We start from the raw sequence: 21,595 nt of genomic DNA, 5'->3' as shown, positions 1-21,595 counted from the left end.
AGTCGACTGCGGAGGAAAGAACGTGCATGCCTGCGAAATGGCATGAGCAGTCGGTGCAACTGTTCAAATGGGTGGTAGGAGAAGCCAAATCCAGAGACCAACTGTAGTAGCGCTGCTGGGCATGCATCGTAGGCGTGGTGAGTTTCCCTCCTTCCCTGCCAGTGATGCAATGACCTACTCGATTGCTGCTGCAGTGAACTTGCAATGCCATGTCGGTTTGCAACCTTGACAATGACTCCATCTATATGTATTGTCTTCCTGTGAAAAGACTTGGTCATTTGGAAAAAGATGGTAATTGGTTAGTCACTAGTTCTTGAATGCTTGGTCGTGACAATCACCCGAAACCACAACCAGAAGTCTCCATCGCGTAATACTTATGGTCGGTAGCACCAACAAACGATCGGTCGGACCCGCATCTCACCGAAGGGACACGCATCGGCTTGGTCTAACATGTACGACCAGTTACATCATTGACTTGTGCGGCCACATTTGAGCATTAGTACTTGAAATTTATGTCCCACTAAAATCATAGGGAGCCGTTTCGGGCCTCGAAACCAAAACCTTCAATTAATATCTAGCTTGTTCCCCTAACATTCCAAAGTGTTACTACGATGCTATAATTAAGTGCAAACCTGCGCACACCTACTACCTCCGTCCTGGTTTATTAGTCATCTTTGTAATTTGTGCTAATTTTTCACCAACGTTTTAACTGATGAAATGTTACTGCATGTTAAGAAAATTATATCATTGGATTCATATTTGAACATAATTTTAAATGATATAATTTTTTATGATATCCATGAATATTTCGTTAGTTAAATTTATGGTCAAACTTTGGCACAGATTACAATGGAGACCAATAAACCAGGACAGAGGTAGTAGTACATATCAAACCTGAACGTGTTCCCACTATGCAGGTTTTAGTAGTAGTGCTAATACTAGGTTATATAAAGGGGATCTACCTAGCCAAAAATTACTCTACCTTCCAACTCATAAGTCTTTCTTGTTCTTCTGTCCTTGCCATAGCCGGTGTGCAAAGCTCTAGGTCGAGTACTACTCGTAACAAGGTTGCGACGACCAAGGCTGCGGAAAACAAAGAGAGGGCTCACCGTCTCGCAGAGACCTCGAAAGATCTCTCACGGGAAGGCGAGGGCTCCTAGTAGGGACCTAGCTGCAGAGGCGAAGATGCCGAGCTGGCGGCGCAAGGAGTCGTTATCCCTCGACGACATGCCCGATCGGTTCAATAAGCATAAGGAGTTAATCGACGGCTTGGTGGAGCTGCTGAAGGAGAGACTCGACGACATGCCCGCTGAGCTCAGTGAGCAGGGGGAGTTGACCGCTACCTTTGTGATGCCGATGAAGAAGAGCATTGCCTCGGATAAGAAGGCAACCGGCGAAATCCTGTAACTTCAGGAGGACAATGCGAAGCTCCGCCACAAGCTCGACCTGCTGAAGGAGGAGAATACCGGCTGGAAGAAGTTGCATGAGAAGAGTAGTTCCTCGGTGAAGATGCTGCATGCCCTTGTCATGGAACAGAAGGAGGAGTTGGCGAAGCTCCGCATCGAGCATCTGGCGCTGTCAAGGTACGTAATGCGGCCATGGAAGAGATGATGAAGGCTCGCGTCGAGAAATCCCGCGTCATCGACAGAATGAAGAATATGGCGGAGGAGATGCGCCAGTAGATGGAGGTCGTGGAGGTGATGAAGAAGCATTTACGACTCCACGGCTAGCAACCCTTCATGTAGTAGAGAGCAGTGCCCCAGACTTTGTGTGTGCGTCTTCCTTCTTTTTTTGGGGGGGGGGACAATCTTCCTTCTTCTTTTGCTCCTGTTTTCCTTCTTTTGCTTCCGGTGTTTCGCCGCACGTGTCACATTCTCTGCGAGGCATGAATAGAAAAATGCTAATGATGAGCGGCACCATGGGATCGATGACTAGCAAATTAGATCATTTTTATCGCCATATCGCACTGGGCTGCAGTGTTTCGTGCTCCTCCGTTGTACTAGTACTCTGGTGGAAAACTGGAGAATACCGCATGGTTCTTTGCTCCTCCTCAAGTCATCGGCAACATTTATACGAGCAGTCAAATCACAAGGCACCGCCTTCCAGGAGTAATGAGCCATCAAATCACAAAGGCCCTCGCCTCTCATGAAACTGACCAAGCAAGACTGCCCCGCGCACTAGTGTTTTAAATGTATACTTTGTACAGTAGTAGTATCAATGGATTGCGCCATGGAGCAAAACTAAGAAGATGAAATTAAATAAAAAAGTGGTACATATAGAGAGCGCTCGTCGCCGAATTATGCATATAATACTATTAAAAAAGCTAGTACATTCTTAGATGTGGTGCTAAATTCTATTAAAGAAATTAGCATACCTATTTAATTCTTGTGTTTTTATTATTTATGCCACTAGTTGTGTCTCATCGAGTCACTACTCAGTTTTGCCATTAGAAGTTACAACTACTCAAAAATGCCATCGATCCGTGAGATGCTTTCTCAAAATGCAATTAGATATCTAAAAATGCCATCATTCTGTTAGATGTTTGCTCAAAAACGCCATTAGACATTGTAATTTTCAAGGTCAAACCCGTTGACCATGTTATATGAAAAAATAATCCTAGAACCACATGTCGGTTCTATCTATCTCATAATGATTAGTGTTGCCCCGCTTGTCAGGAGTAACCAAGCGAATAATTTTACAGGAAAATAAGAACGTTGCTGGGAACAAGTAGGCCCCACACTTTATTGTACTGTAGTGAGATAGAGGAAGAGCTGGCATGTTGGTCCATAGGTATTTATGTCATTATAACATGGCAAAAGAGGTTTGAGTCACAATAATGGTGTCCAGCACAACACAACCCTCAAATAAAACTAAGCATTCTGAAATTCTTTGACAACTAAACTGTTGGCTATATGATGTTGGCCATATATATTGTACATATATAATGTGAAGAAACGAGGGGTAGTACTACCAACTACAAGATGAAGTACAAGAAATACTAGTATGTATGTACTGAAGATTTAAAGTAACGAGAAGGAACATAACATGGTTCTGCTAGGGGCTCAGTACAACACACCCCTCAAATAAAACTAAGCACCCTGAAATTAAACTAAGCAAATAATCCGGTAGACACTGCATTACAACCACCATGAGCAGCGACACTACCACCTTACTCGGACTCCTCGTCCACGTGCTCAACTTCGCCCTTGTCCCTCTTCCTCTTGGCCGATACTTCTTTGCTCGAACCGCACACTTGGCTCTTACTCTTCATCCAACCCTTGTAGATATTGAAACAAAGGTAGGCTGTCAGGACCCCGATCCTAAGTCACACCGATCTAGCATGTAACACATCATATCACTTTGCGGCCTCACGCACGGTATTCCCACGGGTGCCACCTTACCTGGCCCGGGACCGTTTGCGCCTTTTGGCTCACGTATATGATAGTGCCGCTAGCATCCATATGACAAAGAACCAGGGATGACATGGCTAGTCGTGAACCCAAAGTGGCCCTAACTTACAGGGACAGGCATACATGACCCAGCAACGAACATGTCGGTCATCAGTGAGTGAATCCGGGCTGTAGCAACTGGGCTAGCAGGACTCCGGTAAACCGGGCTGTAGCAGGCTAACAGGACTCCGGTAGACACCGCGTGACATTTCCCCGAAGGGACAGACACAGGAACGAAGAAGGACACATGCCGGACAGCCTAAGTGTTCCGGAGCAGTAGCAAGCTACCAAGGCTCAGTGGAAGCACTAGGAGACATTTCCCGGTAAGAGAGGCTACCAAGGATAAACAACTAGATAGTCAGATCCCACACATACCAAGCATTTCAATAACATACACACAATATGCTCGATATGTGCAAATACAACATGGCATCACAACATGACTCTACAACTTAAGTATTTTATTCAATAGGCTCCAAGGAGCGAGATATTACAAACATGGGTCTCATGACCCAACACTCAGAGCATACAAGTCAAAGCACAAGCGGAAGCTTAACATGTCCGAGTACAGACATCTACAAATGAAAAAGGCTGAGAAGCCTGTCTATCTACCAAATCCTGCCGAAGGCACAAGATCGTAGCTGAGGTAACAAGCTAAACGTCGAAGCCCACGCGGTACTACTAGCGAGACTGAAGTCTCTCTGCAAAAACATAAATTAAGCAACATGAGTACAAATGTACCCAGCAAGACTTACATCAGATCTATCTACATATGCATCAGTATCAACAAAGGGGTGGTGGGGTTTAACTGCAGCAAGCCAGCTTTGACTCGGTGGCTAACCTGAACTATGACTGCAAGTAACTCTTTTGAGGTGGCGCACACGAGTCCACATATTCACCATATCAGTACACCACTATGGATCCGCTCCCGTCTCCCTACGAGAACGCCATCCATAGCACTCATGCTTATCTTGCATATTTTAGAGTATCCACTTTCACTTGTCTATGAACTGTACAGGCAACCCAGAAGTCCTTTACCGCGGACACGGCTATTCGAATAGATCATATTAACCCTGCAGGGGTGTACTTCTTCACACACGCTCTCACCACTTACTGCCGTTTACACAACATGTACTCGGCAACCTTCAAGCGGAAGCCCAGCGAGGGTGTCGGCCACGACCTGACTAACCACACAAGTCTCTCGTCTAGGTTTATCGCCTATTCGGGTTCCATCCGCAAGGAGATCTGGCCGGGGTGTCGCTCACGGCCCCAAACGATGTGAGCAGGGTTCCCAAGCCCACCATCCGGGTGCCACTTGGTACACCGTGCCACTGTGCCTAGTCTGTCCCAAGCCCACCTGCACCGGGTGCCACTTGGTAGACTACTAACACTACCTACAATCACCAGAAACTAGTTGCAACTCCTGGACAGAGATCATGTTGATTAATAAGTCGAGAGAGTCAATTAAGGATCCCAATGTGTGGTAGTAGCTGTTCATGGATCACAAACACAGACCTTAGTTCCTGAGGACGGCTGCAATGAGACAACCCACCATGTACTCCTACATGGCCTCTCACCGCTACCTTTACCAAATCGTGTTCACACACTTAGCTCTCAATAGTAGGACATGTTCACACACCTCTGATTCATCCCCGATGAATCAGACCTGACTCAACTCTAAGCAGTAGCAGGCATGACAAACAAGCATGAATGAGTAGGCACATCAGGGCTCAAACAACTCCTACTCATGCTAGTGGGTTTCATCTATTTACTGTGGCAATGACAGGTCATGCAGAGGATAAAGGGGTTCAGCTACCGCAGCAAGTAACAGATGAATCGTTGTTGTCCTAATGCAGTAAAAGAGAGCAGGAGTGAGAGAGTGGGATTTTATCGAAATGAACAAGGGGGTTTTGCTTGCCTGGCACTTCTGAAGATAATATAGTTCTTCATCGGTGTCATCGAACTCATCGTCGGAACGTCGTCTACTGAGAGGGGACAAATACCGGCAAGCAAGGGAGAACACAATCAATGCAATGCAACAATATGATGCATGAATGTGACATGGAAATATGCTGTGGTTTGAGCTAATGCAACTAGCAACAAGTTAAATGAAGTTGGTTTGAATCAAAGATTCAAATTCAAACTCCATAAGTGATTTATTACATGCCATTTAATTGAATTGTCCTAAACAGTAGTCATAAGTTGTTCTAACATGAATAAAAATGGTACAGATGGATAGATTGGAATTTTCTGATCATTTTTCATATATAAATTATTTAATTTGGAGTTACAGTTGAATTTCTATGAATTTTAGAAGTTTAGATCATTTTCTGGAATTTCCTGAATTAGAATTAATCCAGAAAATGAATTATTGCGTCAGCAGTGCGTCAGGGTGACGTCAGTGGTCAACGGGGCTGGTCCAGGTCAAACCTGGCCAGTGGGGCCTACTGGTCAGTGACACAAAGTCCGCTACAGAGGCTGACATGTGGGACCCGGTCAAAGCTGACGTGGCCAAGTTAACGTTGACAGGCGGGGCCCACTGTGGTTAGTGTTAATCCAACAGAGAAATAATACTAATTAGTTTAGGCATTGGGACCCACATGTAAGTGACCTAGAGGGTCATTAGATTAGTGCCTAATGTCTTTCTCGCCGGAGTTAGGCCGCCGGCGAGGTGCCGCGGCGGCAGGCGCTTCAGAAAACCGCTCTGCTGCACCGTTTGAGGCGGGGTTTGCTCCTACGTGTTCCTGGGAGCGAGCTGCATCGACCAGTGGTGGTGGCCGGAGCTGCGGTGGCTAGGACCAACGGCGGCGACCAAAACGGCGGCGGCCGGAGTTTCGGCGTCCGTGCAACTACGGCCTAAAGGACGCGGAGAGGCCGGGGAAGAGGGGGAGTCGAAGCGGGCGCTCACAGGGAGGCGGCAGGGTAGCTCAGGGGCTCGGGGACGCTCCAGTTGCTGCGGATCGACGGCGATGGTCGGCGTTGCCGAAGCTTGAAGACGAGGAAGATGCCGGTGACGCAGGGCGTCCAGCGATGCTTGGCTTGGTGAGGAGGTCGAGGACGGAGTGACGGAGCTCGTGGTCGGCTCAGAAGGTCGAGGGGGAGGCAGTGGCCGCGGTGGTGGTGAGCGGCGGCGCGGCCATGGCGACCTCGGCCATGAGGTGGGGAGCGAGGGAGAGAGGGGAAAAGGTGAGCAGAGGAAGATGGATAAAGTCCAGGGCGTCCAGGCGTTTCCACGACGCAAGACGAGGACGTAGGAGGCGTTGACAGCGCGAAGCAGGAGGTGGAGCTCGGGCGCGCGGGCGTCGACACGCCGGCGTCCTTCTGGCACAGGGAGGAGGGTGACTGGCACGGGCCAGGTGGGCCGGCCCAGCCAGGTAAGTGGCCTCCTGGCCTTTCTCTCTCTCTCTCTTTTTAAATTTAGTTTGCTTTTCTATTTTTCTGTAAATGTCGGGCTTTATTAAAAATACTAAAAAGTTTCCAAAAATCCTGCAAATAATTGTGGGCTCTGTTTTATTTTGTGTTTGTTTTATTTTTAAATTTATTTTGCCACTGTTTCCAAATTCAAAAGAATTTCAAACAGTGCCAAAACATGCTGAAATATTTTATGTTACCTCTCTGGACTATTCCAAAAGTACATAAAACACTTCAAAGCATTTGAAAACATATTCATTATATATTATGAATATATTCCCAAATTCAAACAGATTATTGATTTAAATTCGGAGACCAAATAATTCCTTAAAAATGTTCCAGAATTTTGGTTTGATATATAACTCTTGCCAAAATTCACAAAACTATTTTTAGGGCATTTTGGGATTCACCGAATGCAATTTAAAGGGTGCTTGCCCTTCTTTTAATTAGATTTCTCAGGTTTCAACAATCCTCAATTCAAGTTTCAAAAATTTAAACATGATGCAAACACTAGGCAGCACCAGAAGCTAGACAACTCGCTCCCACTAAACAAGAATCTCGTCCCGAGATTCAAGCATGAGGTAAGAAGACAGAGGGACACAAACTATCACAATCTTCTCGATCCAGGTTGCACTTCACAAGGGCGTTGATTTAATCACCATCTTTGTCCCGACGTCTTGCTCTGAGATCCCCATCTAACATGACAACGTAAGGAAAAAACAACTCCAGAAGAATTGATCTTCTCGAGGATCGAACACCACAGGATCAACTCACGGGGTGAGTCATTGAAACATCTCTCGAGCTGAGACACGAAGCATACATCTAGAGGAAATGGAGTGAGATAGATGACGACGGCTCGCCAGGTAGACAACAATTCCAGACTTAAGAATGTGGTGATCGGTTGTCAATGTAGCGAGGAGTTGAATTGCCATGATACCATAACGATGCACCTTAGGGAAGGTGACTCGTAGAAATATCCCCTTAAGTGGCAAAAAGAATTATCTTTGATTTAGAGATCATTGAAACTCTTTATACCGGCTTAAGGCAAATCACAAATGATCATTTGGAAGAGTTCGAAACAGTGGCATACTCAGTTTGGAAAGGAAACTAGAGTTGTAAGACAACTCGGCAAACGAAAGGCACAATCCAATGGATACCGGGGATATAACCTAGTGACTGAGCGTGCTCTCAAGAACTTGAGCATTTCCATATTCATCAAGGTTTACCAATATTCGTGTCAAGGATCCTGGCAACACAACGTACCACCATGACGAATGGTGATGGAGGATGCCGATGCGAAAGAAGATAACAGCTTCTCAGATTTCACCTTAGCGAGGCCAAGGAAACAAAATCTGGATGATCGACCGAGAGACATTTAGCACTCCGCTTCTAATGTTCTCCTTGATGTGCTAGCGTAATCCATAGATAATTATGGTTTGATATCTAGAACATCAAGTAAAAGGTCGGACTTCGGGAACACAAAAATCCATAAGGAATAACTAGGGAGTAGATCCTACGAGATCCTTATGGGGAGGTGGCCAACTTCTTCAATCAAGATACTACAACCATAGGTCTTCCGGCTACATGTGTTGGCCACGACATCCACTTTATCGGGTTACAGAGAGACCATTATTATAGTTCTTGGGAAATGTTCCAACCATCATATCTGCCTAAGATTCAGATCTGGTTGGTGTCAGAATAATCCAGACTCATCGAGTTTAGGAAGAAAAATGAAAGTTTGCAACACAAATCGACGAGATAACGTTGCGAGATTCTCGGGAAATGAACTACGATAGCAAACTCCAAAACATGGGCCATCTCTGCTACATACATGTGAACACGCTGTCGCAGACAAGCATGACCACGTAGTAGTCTTATAATAAAACACTACCGAGTTCAAGTGGGGAAGCATCAACGAGGATAATGAAGTCTTGTGCATGAACTAGTATTCGCACAACAACTCCTTTTCCCTTGAACAAATCAATCAGTGGCTTGGTGTGCTAGGAAACCCATATAGAATGGAGGCGGCCGACCTACCAAACCATAGAGTACTTCACACATGTGCATGACCAACTTGGAACGATTCCCTAAAGCAAAAATAATCTTTCTCAGATCTACGGCGGCAACTTACATCAAGTGCACGTGAATTAGAGGAAGTCTCTTCTTCCATCCAAGCACAATCTTCATGAACGGAACACGAAGGCATTTCTTACAAAGTTTCCAACACTAGCTTTAATGTTCAACAAAATCATGGAGGAGATCAGGATGTTGTCGATGAGCTCAACAACAATTCATCAAGGTTTCCATATAAATGGAATTCCATAATTTGGTGAACGAGGTGATAGTATTGGTCAGACCAAAAGATGTAATGGTGTATGCTCGAGGGTTCAACCACGAATAAGATAACATTACGAGCATCGTTGGTTCTGACTTGATTTGAGAATAGCCCACACTCAAATCAAAGTTTTGACAAGATAATAGGTCCAACAACTGATCACAGGGACCAATCGATGAAGACATCATCTTTCTTCAACATACATACAAGATATCCCTTAATATGAACTAAGTCGGAGAAGCCTTTATCTTCCAGCTCTCCAAGTTGTTGTTTAGCTTAACCAACTAGCTCAGGGGTATCCAACACGGATTCTTGGAGAAATGGTGGTTTACAGGAATAAACCAACTTGATCACGAGATCAACATAGCGGTCAGGCGACAACCTGGTGATACTTCCGAGAAGATATTTGGAATATCACGAACCACCGATATGTTACGAAGCTCGAGAACAATCTTGCTTTTCAGGGCAAGACGATATGATCAAAAGAGCAAGGGATTGCCAAAATCCTAACTCATTGATCAAAGAGTGCACCAAGAAATAAGGACTAGGTAGCACAATCAGTCTTAGGATGATGATTCAAGAACCAACACACTAAGAATGAAATTATTGTCCATTAACTACCAAGCAACGGAGTTGCTAGGAGTATTGAGTTCACACATCACGATTCACTTGTCGGCACTCCGGCTGCAACAACACGGAACCGAGGGATGAATAATGATGGCGGGAAGTATCACTACGTCAGGAATTCACAAGAGATGGTGCAATTCTCATGATATTCTTGATATAAATATGGTAATACTCTAGGGTAGAACAGACCAGAAGCTGGATTGGCATTTGATCTATGGAATACAACTTCTTTGACCCAATCCTAGATATGGATGAGGTGCTGGAGTTTGTTTCTCCTAGTCATTCCAGAATAGAATGGCTTGACGGACCACAAGAGTAATTGGCATCGATGAACTAATGCACGTATACTATTGACTATCAATTGATAGACAAAGGTCAGAAAACAACTAAAGAGGGCAACTCAAAGGAACATATGTTTTTCTGAGTTGTGGATGCATGGATTAGAATGTCGAACAAGTTCAACATGTTTCTTCCGGATAACCCATGCAGAAAGGTAGAACTGGCAGAGTTGCAATATAAAATAAAGAACTCATCGAGAGCACTCCTGTTATGATCTTTTGATCCAATAAACTTCTGCCATAAGTGGTTCATAGTATTTGGAAGAAGGAAATACCACAGACCTCGAGGACTATCGCAAAGGTTACTAATATCCTAAGGCACTAGCAAACACTATCAACATGAAGTAAGTAGGATGAATCTCGGGTTCGGAGACCCAGGACTAGAATACCTACCAACTAAATGGCATCATGGGATGCTTTCGAGGATGACGGCCAGAATCATCACACTGGGAACACAAATCATGGCTAGCTTACTAGATGATCCCCTAAGACACCTGGGGTCATAATAATAACTTCAACATATATGTCGAGGTAATAGAATACCTCAACTCAGCGATTAATGTGGTTACACTGGCCCAATGGATCACCGGAAATGGAAAGAAGGGATTTGCAAATGCATCAGACTATTTAGAAACCTGGGATGACTCCGACAGCATAACGGCTGTAAATGCTCAAAAGATTGGAGACATGGTACAAAAATGGTGGCATAGCCACTCAGAAGCACAATATCAAGGTTTCGAGATCAATAGTTAACATACAAAAGATAGTAGGAACTGAACGCAAGCGTAGAACCATCAATCCTATAGGACTACGGATTAGTAACACGTGATCCTGATAGAAGAAAGAGAAAGCCTAGTTCCTTAACCCCGTAGGAAAGATAGGATGACTCAGATCAGAAGGGCATAAGGTATAAGGAGTAAAAAGAGCCTTACGTTCCATCCCACAATCAATTCCCTTATATAACTAAAGAATTTCTAGACTCAACTTCGACCAGTTTGGCTTGGTAACCCTACAGGCAGTCAAGCTCCGATACCAAAGCTGTCAGGACCCCGATCCTAAGTCACACCGATCTAGCATGTAACACATCATATCACTTTGCGGCCTCACGCACGGTATTCCCACGGGTGCCACCTTACCTGGCCCGGGACCGTTTGCGCCTTTTGGCTCACATATATGATAGTGCTGCTAGCATCCATATGACAAAGAACAAGGGATGACATGGATAGTCGTGAACCCAAAGTGGCACTAACTTACAGGGACATGCATACATGACCCAGCAACGAACGTGTCGGTCATCAGCGAGTGAATCCGGGCTGTAGCAACTGGGCTAGCAGGACTCCGGTAAACTGGGCTGTAGCAGGCTAACAGGACTCCGGTGGACACCGCGTGACATTTCCTCGAAGGGACAGACACAGGAACAAATAAGGACACATGCCGGCCATCCTAAGTGTTCCGGAGCAGTAGCAAGCTACCAAGGCTCAGTGGAAGCACTAGGAGACATTTCCCGGTAAGAGAGGCTACCAAGGATAAACAACTAGATAGTCAGATCCCACACATACCAAGCATTTCAATAACATACACACAATATGCTCGATATGTGCAAATACAACATGGCATCACAACATGACTCTACAACTCAAGTATTTTATTCAATAGGCTCCGAGGAGCGAGATATTACAAACATGGGTCTCATGACCCAACACTCAGAGCATACAAGTCAAAGCACAAGCGGAAGCTTAACATGTCCGAGTACAGACATCTACAAATGAAAAGGCTGAGAAGCCTGTCTATCTACCAAATCCTGCCGAAGGCACAAGATCGTAGCTGAGGTAACAAGCTAAACGTCGAAGTCCACGCGGTACTACTAGCAAGACTGAAGTCTCTCTGCAAAAACATAAATTAAGCAACGTGAGTACAAATGTACCCAGCAAGACTTACATCAGATCTATCTACATATGCATCAGTATCAACAAAGGGGTGGTGGGGTTTAACTGCAGCAAGCCAGCTTTGACTCGGTGGCTAACCTGAACTACGACTGCAAGTAACTCTTTTGAGGTGGCGCACACGAGTCCACATATTCACCATATCAATACACCACTATGGATCCGCTCCCGTCTCCCTACGAGAACGCCATCCATAGCACTCACGCTTATCTTGCGTATTTTAGAGTATCCACTTTCACTTGTCTATGAACTGTACAGGCAACCCAGAAGTCCTTTACCGCGGACACGGCTATTCGAATAGATCATATTAACCCTGCAGGGGTGTACTTCTTCACACACGCTCTCACCACTTACCGCCGTTTACACGACATGTACTCGGCAACCTTCAAGCGGAAGCCCGGCGAGGGTGTCGGCCACGACCTGACTAACCACACAAGTCTCTCGTCCAGGTTTATCGCCTATTCGGGTTCCATCCGCAAGGAGATCCGGCCGGGGTGTCGCTCACGGCCCCAAACGATGTGAGCAGGGTTCCCAAGCCCACCATCCGGGTGCCACTTGGTACACCGTGCCACTGTGCCTAGTCTGTCCCAAGCCCACCTGTACCGGGTGCCACTTGGTAGACTACTAACACTACCTACAAACACCAGAAACTAGTTGCAACTCCTGGACAGAGATCATGTTGATTAATAAGTCGAGAGAGTCAATTAAGGATCCCAATGTGTGGTAGTAGCTGTTCATGGATCACAAACATAGAACTCAGTTCCTGAGGACGGCTGCAATGAGACAACCCACCATGTACTCCTACATGGCCTCTCACCGCTACCTTTACCAAATCGTGTTCACACACTTAGCTCTCAATAGTAGGACATGTTCACACACCTCTGATTCATCCCCGATGAATCAGACCTGACTCAACTCTAAGCAGTAGCAGGCATGACAAACAAGCATGAATGAGTAGGCACATCAGGGCTCAAACAACTCCTACTCATGCTAGTGGGTTTCATCTATTTACCGTGGCAATGACAGGTCATGCAGAGGATAAAGGGGTTCAGCTACCGCAGCAAGTAACGGATGAATCGTTGTTGTCCTAATGCAGTAAAAGAGAGCAGGAGCGAGAGAGTGGGATTTTATCGAAATGAACAAGGGGGTTTTGCTTTCCTGGCACTTCTGAAGATAATATAGTTCTTCATCGGTGTCATCGAACTCATCGTCGGAACGTCGTCTACTGAGAGGGGACAAATACCGGCAAGCAAGGGAGAACACAACCAATGCAATGCAACAATATGATGCATGAATGTGACATGGAAATATGCTGTGGTTTGAGCTAATGCAACTAGCAACAAGTTAAATGAAGTTGGTTTGAATCAAAGATTCAAATTCAAACTCCATAAGTGATTTATTACATGCCATTTAATTGAATTGTCCTAAACAGTAGTCATAAGTTGTTCTAACATGCATGAATATGGTACAGATGGATAGATTGGCTTTTTCTGATCATTTTTCGTATATAAATTATTTAATTTGGAGTTACGTTTGAATTTCTATGAATTTTAGAAGTTTAGATCATTTTCTGGAATTTCCTGAATTAGAAATAATCCAGAAAATGAATTATTGCGTCAGCAGTGCGTCAGGGTGACGTCAGTGGTCAACGGGGCTGGTCCAGGTCAAACCTGGCCAGTGGGGCCTACTAGTCAGTGACACAAAGTCCGCTACAGAGGCTGACATGTGGGACCCGGTCAAAGCTGACGTGGCCAAGTCAACGTTGACAGGCGGGGCCCACTGTGGTTAGTGTTAATCCAACAGAGAAATAATACTAATTAGTTTAGGCATCGGGACCCACATGTAAGTGACCTAGAGGGTCATTAGATTAGTGCCTAATGGTGTTCTCGCCGGAGTTAGGCCGCCGGCGAGGTGCCGCGGCGGCAGGCGCTTCGGAAAACCGCTCTGCTGCACCGTTTGAGGCGGGGTTTGCTCCTACGTGTTACTGGGAGCAAGCTGCGTCGACCAGTGGTGGTGGCCGGAGCTGCGGTGGCAAGGACCAACGGCGGCGACCAAAACAGCGGCAGCCGGAGTTTCGACATCCGTGCAACTACGGCCTAAAGGACGCGGAGAGGCCGGGGAAGAGGGGGAGTCGAAGCGGGAGCTCACAGGGAGGCGACAGGGTAGCTCAGGGGCTCGGGGACGCTCCAGTTGCTGCGGATCAACGGCGATGGTCGGCGTTGCCGAAGCTTGAAGACGAGGAAAATGCCGGTGATGCAGGGCATCCCGCGATGCTTGGCTTGGTGCGGAGGTCGAGGACGGAGTGACGGATCTCGTGGTCGGCTCGGAAGGTCGAGGGGGAGGTAGTGGCTGCGGTGGTGGCGAGCGGCGGAGCGGCCATGGCGACCTCGGCCATGAGGTGGGGAGCGAGGGAGAGAGGGGAAAAGCTGAGCAGAGGAAGAGGGATAAAGTCCAGGGCGTCCAGGCGTTTCCACGACGCAAGACGAGGACGCAGGAGGCGTTGACAGCGCGAAGCAGGAGGTGGAGCTCGGGCGCGCGCGCGTCGACACACCGACGTCCTTCTGGCGCAGGGAGGAGGGTGACTGGCACGGGCCAGGTGGGCCGGCCCAGCCAGGTAAGTGGCCTCCTGGCCTTTCTCGCTCTCTCTCTCTCTCTCTTTAAATTTAGTTTGCTTTTCTATTTTTCTGTAAATGTTGGGCTTTATTAAAAATACTAAAACATTTCCAAAAATCCTGCAAATAATTGTGGGCTCCGTTTTATTTTTTGTTTGTTTTATTTTTAAATTTATTTTGCCACTGTTTCCAAATGCAAAAGAATTTCAAACAATGCCAAAACATGCTGAAATATTTTATGTTACCTCTCTGGACTATTCCAAAAGTACATAAAACACTTCAAAGCATTTGAAAACATATTCATTATATATTATGAATATATTCCCAAATTCAAACAGATTGTTGATTTAAATTCGGAGACCAAATAATTCCTTAAAAATGTTCCAGAATTTTGGTTTGATATATAACTCTTGCCAAAATTCACAAAACTATTTTTAGGGCATTTTGGGATTCACCGAATGCAATTTAAAGGGTGCTTGCCCTTCTTTTAATTAGATTTCTGAGGTTTCAACAATCCTCAATTCAAGTTTCAAAAATTTAAACATGATGCAAACACTAGGCAGCACCAGAAGCTAGGGATGTGACATAGGCATCCATTGCAGCGTAATTGATGTGGTCTCTATCTAGTACATTCCATTGCCATGCAAGATGAAACTTGGGCAGAGGTTTCGCCAGTTTACCGTATGAAGGATCAACCATGGCTACTGCCAGGGTCAGCACTGAAGGTTGAGGGGAGGACACAAGCACATTCCTTTGGAGGTCGAAGGGTTGGCCTACACTCGAGGCATGTCCAACCCAGGACTTCTTTGTTCTTCATAATGTCCACGGATACGAATTTGACTTTCCCGCCTCGAGGAAGTTCTTAAAATCCTCGCGCTCAACATCGGCATGGCATATGTGGTAGACCAAGAACAAGTTATGCACTCAAACCATGATCACGGCGGGCTTCTTCTTCTCTTGCTCCTTCAGATTCTTCTCTTTTCCCAGGGTTGTGGTGTACTCAACATCTAGCCCAGCGACCCCACTCATCACCCTTTGACTTTTCGAACATGCATCTGATGCAAGCAAGGCATCCTTTCACCATCGCAGAAGAACGGGTGTAGATGAGGTCGAACTCATCGGCGGTGATGGTTCTAACCTTGTTCTCACCGCCGATCATGGAGATTTGGGACTCCATGTATTTGGGAGGATGGTTAGGATTAGTGGAACTTCTGTAATGTGAAAGGATGGGACAACTAGGAGTGAACTACCGTAATGTTAAAGGACGGCCGAGGACGAGTAGAAGCGAACTACTAGCGGTTTTCCGATTGTAAAAATGCTGAGTGGGGCATCATAATGGCAGGCTTTCCATGCTCCCATGATACGGGCTCCCAAGAGACCTTGGATATGTGATCAAACGGTTCCATGGTGTGACTCTAGACCTATGGGTGAATATCCTATCCTGGAGGGTTATTTGTCAGGATCGGATTTTCGGGATATTAATTTCCCACAAAATGGCCCTTGTGCTCACCAGCCCCAGGATTACTGTTAGCTGGCGAGACACCAACTTGATACAGAAACTCCAAGAAAATTACATAATTTGTAGTACAAGACCATTCTGGCCTATGAGTACAACACAAGATTTTTAGTGGCTGGTGGCGGAAGCGATTTTTGGTTCATCTGCGACTATGGCACTCCATTTCCCACAGGAACAGCTGACCTGGATAACTCCTATCTTCGCGAGGCTGCTATCATCATTGCGTAGGTTCCGGGGCTGTCATCGCACGCTCCTCTCCATGCAAGAAATCTGGCCAAGACAATAGCCAGGGACAAGCCAGTGAGTACTTTTGAATGTACTCACAAACATTATGAACACAGGTATAATATAATAAATGGTAATGATGCTCTGAATTAGTTTATGAACACAACATCAGTCACAAAATAAAATCCATGATGCACGTAAGCAAGTTATTCATATAAAACATGAATAATGCAATTAGAGAGTAGAAGTAGAATGCACTAATCGGGTGTCTGAAGCGACACCGCGAAATAACATAAAGCATGCCTCAGTTGGGCATCTGAGCAACACCACATAAAGGGCTTATAAGTGAAATAAGTAACAAACATGCCACAGTCGGGCGTTTGTGCGACACCACATAAAGGGCTTATAAAGTAAATAAATAACAAGCATGCCACACTCGGGCGTCTCAGCGACACCACATAAAGGGCTTATAAAGTAAATAAATAACAAGCATGCCACAGTCGGGCGTCTCAGCGACACCACATAAAGGGCTTATATAGTAAATAAATAACAAGCATGCCATAGTTGGGCATCTCAGCGACACCACATAAAGGGCTTATATAGTAAATAAATAACAAGCATCCCACAGTCGGGTGTCTCAGCGACACCACATAAAGGGCTTAAAAAATTTAATCACAATGAATATCCAGGAGGTAGAACCGTCCCAGGGATACTCAATAATTCAGATAATAAAAAGGGTTAGTCCCTAATCATCATGAGTCACAAGTCCTAATCCATGTTCTGGTTTAGAAGTTTTTCCTCCGAAGACCGACACAAAGACCGACACTTGCCCCATCCCAGATTGTAGTCCTTGACCATGGACACGGCTATTCGAATAGATATAATCTCTACAGAGGGTGTACTCTTTACCCACGAGTAACGCATTCTGTTAGTCCATCAGGACTAATTCTGCCTACGGTCTTTGAATTGAAAACACAACTAACTGCACACACCAGTCTGACTTACTGGTGTCTGGAATCACCCACGACACTCGATAAGTAAAACTCTAAGTGGGAAGGCTACAACCTCGATTAGCTTGGGATCACAAAATTTATAACGCGCGCAAACTAGGGGAGCTACCCCCTCGGCTACAACCGGAAACACCCATGCCCCCGGACCAGGTGGCATGCCTACCGGATGCAGCCGGTATCTTCCATCATGGCCTCTCTGTACGGTGTGTGCTGGGAAGGGGTTGACAACTTACTGAACCGTACCCTACCTATGGCAGGGACAAGTGGTAGTACGAAACAAGTATGGGGGTTGTTGGAACAAGACTCGATCTACGGCCGACTCAGGAGGTTTAAGTGTTTCCTGCACGATTAGCACAACAAATATGTTTCAACCAATAGACAGAATCACCACTCATCATACCTAACTATGCCATACTGGACACAACCGTCTCGACGAAGACTGGAGACAAGCTCGTGTCTACCCAAGACAGAGGCTTTCCCGGATTCCTTCTGATAGGCATGAAAGGCATACGAGGGTGATTACTATCACAACGTATCAAATTCCAATAGCACGGAATCATCAAAATGCACTTATGAGTAGGTTGATATCATCACATAAAATAACGGAAACTCCGAGACGAGAGGTGTTGTAACCATATCAAACAACACACGACAGTATTATGCTAGGGTTCAGAATGCTTGCCTTCATGTTGGGAGAGGCAAGGTGCATCCCAAAACTTCTGAAAGTTTTCTTCTCTCTCCAACAAATCCTATTTTTGAAAATATTCGAATTAACACCAACTTTAAAAACAGTACAAAGAGTTTTCCTAAATATTTTTGAAATAAATCTTAAAATAAACTAGGTGAAATTTGAGAGAGGTAGGAAAAAGAATCAACTCATTTAGAGCTAAATTTAAAAAGTTATAGCCAGTCAAAGTTTAGTCAAATTTCTGTTTTAAAAAACAGAAAAAGAAAAACGTTTCGAAATAAAAACACGTCGAAGACGTACTCTGGGTTTACGCCTCCACTTACGCCGACGTAGACCGGCTCGTGGGTCACTAACAGTGGGGCCCTCGGGCCCTCGCTCCTTTCTCCTCTGCCCGAGCGGAGGCGGGACTCCGGCGATCGCCGTCGATGAACGGCAGTTCCCCGCGGGGTTCTGAGGGCGGGGATGGATCCGTCAGTCCATGGCGGTCCTCCCGGTGGTCGCTAGGTAGGTGGGGACGAAGGGAGTCACCGGCGCGAGCGCCGCGGCGGAGGTGGCTTCGGGAGGATTTGGGGGTTTGGGCTCCGGTGGTTCCCGAGCGAGTTTGAGGCGTTGGGTGGCTCCGCACGATCAAGGGGAGTGGGGTGGTAGTGTTAGATGGACGGGGGAGGGCCTGTTCGTGACGAATGGAGCCGGAGCGTGGCGGCGGCCGAATTGGCCGGAGGCGAGGGAGACGGCCTTCCTCCGTCGATTGCGGGCTAGGGGCGCTCTAGAGGGATGGCCTGAGGCTGCCTGGGGGTTTGGATGAGCTCGGGGGCCTCCATTTATAGCGTAACAAGGTCGGTTCCGCGGCCGTGGATAAGAACGCCGGTGAACCGCCGTTTTGTTGCGGCAGGGGGTGCGTGGCGGCGACGGGCGCTAGCGGACGCGTTCTTGGATAAGCTCGGGCTGCTCCAGAGGGCAGCTGGCGCATGCGTATGGCTTGGGCGGCACCGTCCATGGCAGCAACCTACTGTGGCCAGCTGCTAGCCGCCGTGGCCGACCTGACGGCGGCACTGTGGGACTCCAGGGGCAGCCTGGAGTGTTCTGGTGAGCGGGCGAGGCTGGGGCACGGCCCTGCGAGTGAGCAAAGGCCAGGGGCGCGAAGCGGCGGCTCGGTTGCGCACGCGTGCAAAACATGCGCTCTGGGCGCGCCTAGAGCATGCACTCTACATGCTCGGTAAAATGCCAAGGCATGCCAGGGGGCTCTAATCCACAAGAGGTTTAGCAGGGTGGGGCTGGTTAGGTAAAGCAAGCAAGTCCAATGTGCAAACTAAAAACCATGCCAAAACTGGCCATGCACACAAGGTGTTTGACAAAATTCTAAGGGCATCTAGGCAACTCTTGGGGTGGCCAAAATCTCCAGATCCTAGTCTCTTTGGATGATAAAGAGGGTGGCAAGGTTAGGTTGTCAAAGCCAGAAAATTGCTAGTGCAAGTTTTGGAGAAATCCAAATCTGGACAGAAACTAAAGGCTATCATTTCATTGACCAAAAATACTCCAATGGATCCACTCTCCTGGACTTAAGGGTTTGGTAGGGAGGACTATAAGCAGGAAAAGCTCATGGGCACTAGAGCAAAATAAATTAGGGTTGCAGTAGAAAAAGCCAATCTGGACCAGAGAGTGAAAGAGGATGTTTTGCTCAAATTTTTCAAAGAACACTCATAGGTTTTTGCATAAAGTTGAATTATATACTCCTACTGACCTCCCCTAATTTTGGTGGAAGTTTTAAAGGAATATTTAAATAGGTTGTAGTGTAAAAGTGCAAACTGGACCAGATTTGAAAACTTGGGGAAAAGCTCAAAATCTCCAAATGACTAAAGGATATTTTTTCATCAAAGTGATTTAAAAACACCTCATGACACCCCCAAATTTTGGTGAAAATTTTAAATGCATTTATCAAATAGTTGTAGTGCAAAAAGAGGCTCTCAAACTTATGAGAACCTATTTTAAAGGAATAAAGCTCAGGAAAAATAATTATGCAAATAAATCCACTGATAAAAGAATTGTTTTATTGAGAGAGTATACAAGTCCAATAATATTTTTGGAAAGTTTTCACTTGAGGTAAAAACTTCACAATATTAAAGAAAAGAGGGGTTCTGAAATCAAAAGAAAATCCAGAAAGTAAAATTTTTAATCTCCTGGCAAAATTTTAATAAACAAATCATGGTTAAATTTTTGGGGTGTTACAACACTACCCCCCTAAAAAAATCTCGTCCTCTAGATTTGCTAAGGGCTGTTTTGAAAATATTACTCCTACCATCAAAGTAATATCACAAAAATAACCATCCTACTCATGTAATTAAAATGTGGCTATAGTGAGTGGGCAATAAGTGGGGCAAAACTATAGTGTGGCATGCTGGCATTGCATGGAAAAATTTACGGTAAATTTCTACTATTGGTGACAGTAAATTTAGAATAAACTTCTAAATTACTGAAATACGCTGGTAGTACCCGAGAGCACAGTTCTCTCTCTGGCCAACAGGTGGACCCGGGGTCCACTGTCGGTCTCTTCCTCTACCTCTGGCTCTCTCTTCTTCCTCTGTCTCGCGCGTTTTCCTGCGCTTTCTCCACCGGCGACGTCTAGCTCGTAGGGCGTCTAGGCCGTACTGCGGTAGTGCGCGAAGTGCTAGCTACCGGCGCAGCATGCACTCACCTCGCGGGCCAGTGCATTGTCGGCACTGCTTGCGGATTCGCTTCCGAACACCGGCGATCAAGCGACGAGCGGCGCTGGTGGACTTCGCCCACCGTACACCGATCTCGCGCTATAAAATGACCGAGGTGCTCCTTTCTTCTTCCTCATACCTGGCCTCGCTTCTCCTTCTCCTTCCTTCTCCTTCATTTCTGTCTGCAGGAGCTCGATACGAGGCTCTAATGGCAGAGGTGATGCCGAACTGGTACGTCATCTTGATGTGCGGAGGGTTGGCGGCGTTGCTGGGGTTCTCCGTGCTCCTGTGCATGATGATCCTCGATGATCATCACGATGCTGTCGCTCGAGTGTTAGCTCTCCGCGGTGGCGGTGATGATGTGGATTAAGTGCGGTGCCGGGTGCTAACTGTTGCCAGGGTGATGGAGGCAACTTGCATCCGAACAAACGCCCACTAATCTCTCCTTTAGAGAGTGTGGTGTGTCAGGGAGGTGATCAGTTAGGTGCAACAGGTGCACGAGTATTTGCAATTAGTGCCGGTGGTTGAGTGGTTGTGGTGGTGTGCCTGTTGTCTTGGTGCTGCGTGAATAAATGTCTATGTTGTGAAGAGATATACGCTGCAACAACTCGGAGAAAAATCTCACTTCAGGATTTACCGAGAGTGAAAACAGTTAGTAAAAATTTACCGCAGTAAAAACCACTCACATTGATTGAAACCAAAGATTAATTCATCGCACAAATTTAGGATACCATGCATA

The sequence above is a fragment of the Triticum dicoccoides genome, chromosome 6B (genome assembly GCF_002162155.2).
Source record: "Triticum dicoccoides isolate Atlit2015 ecotype Zavitan chromosome 6B, WEW_v2.0, whole genome shotgun sequence".
Taxonomy (NCBI): domain Eukaryota; kingdom Viridiplantae; phylum Streptophyta; class Magnoliopsida; order Poales; family Poaceae; genus Triticum; species Triticum dicoccoides.
The sequence above is the reverse complement of the archived record's forward strand: the minus strand, read 5'-3'. Positions refer to the sequence as shown.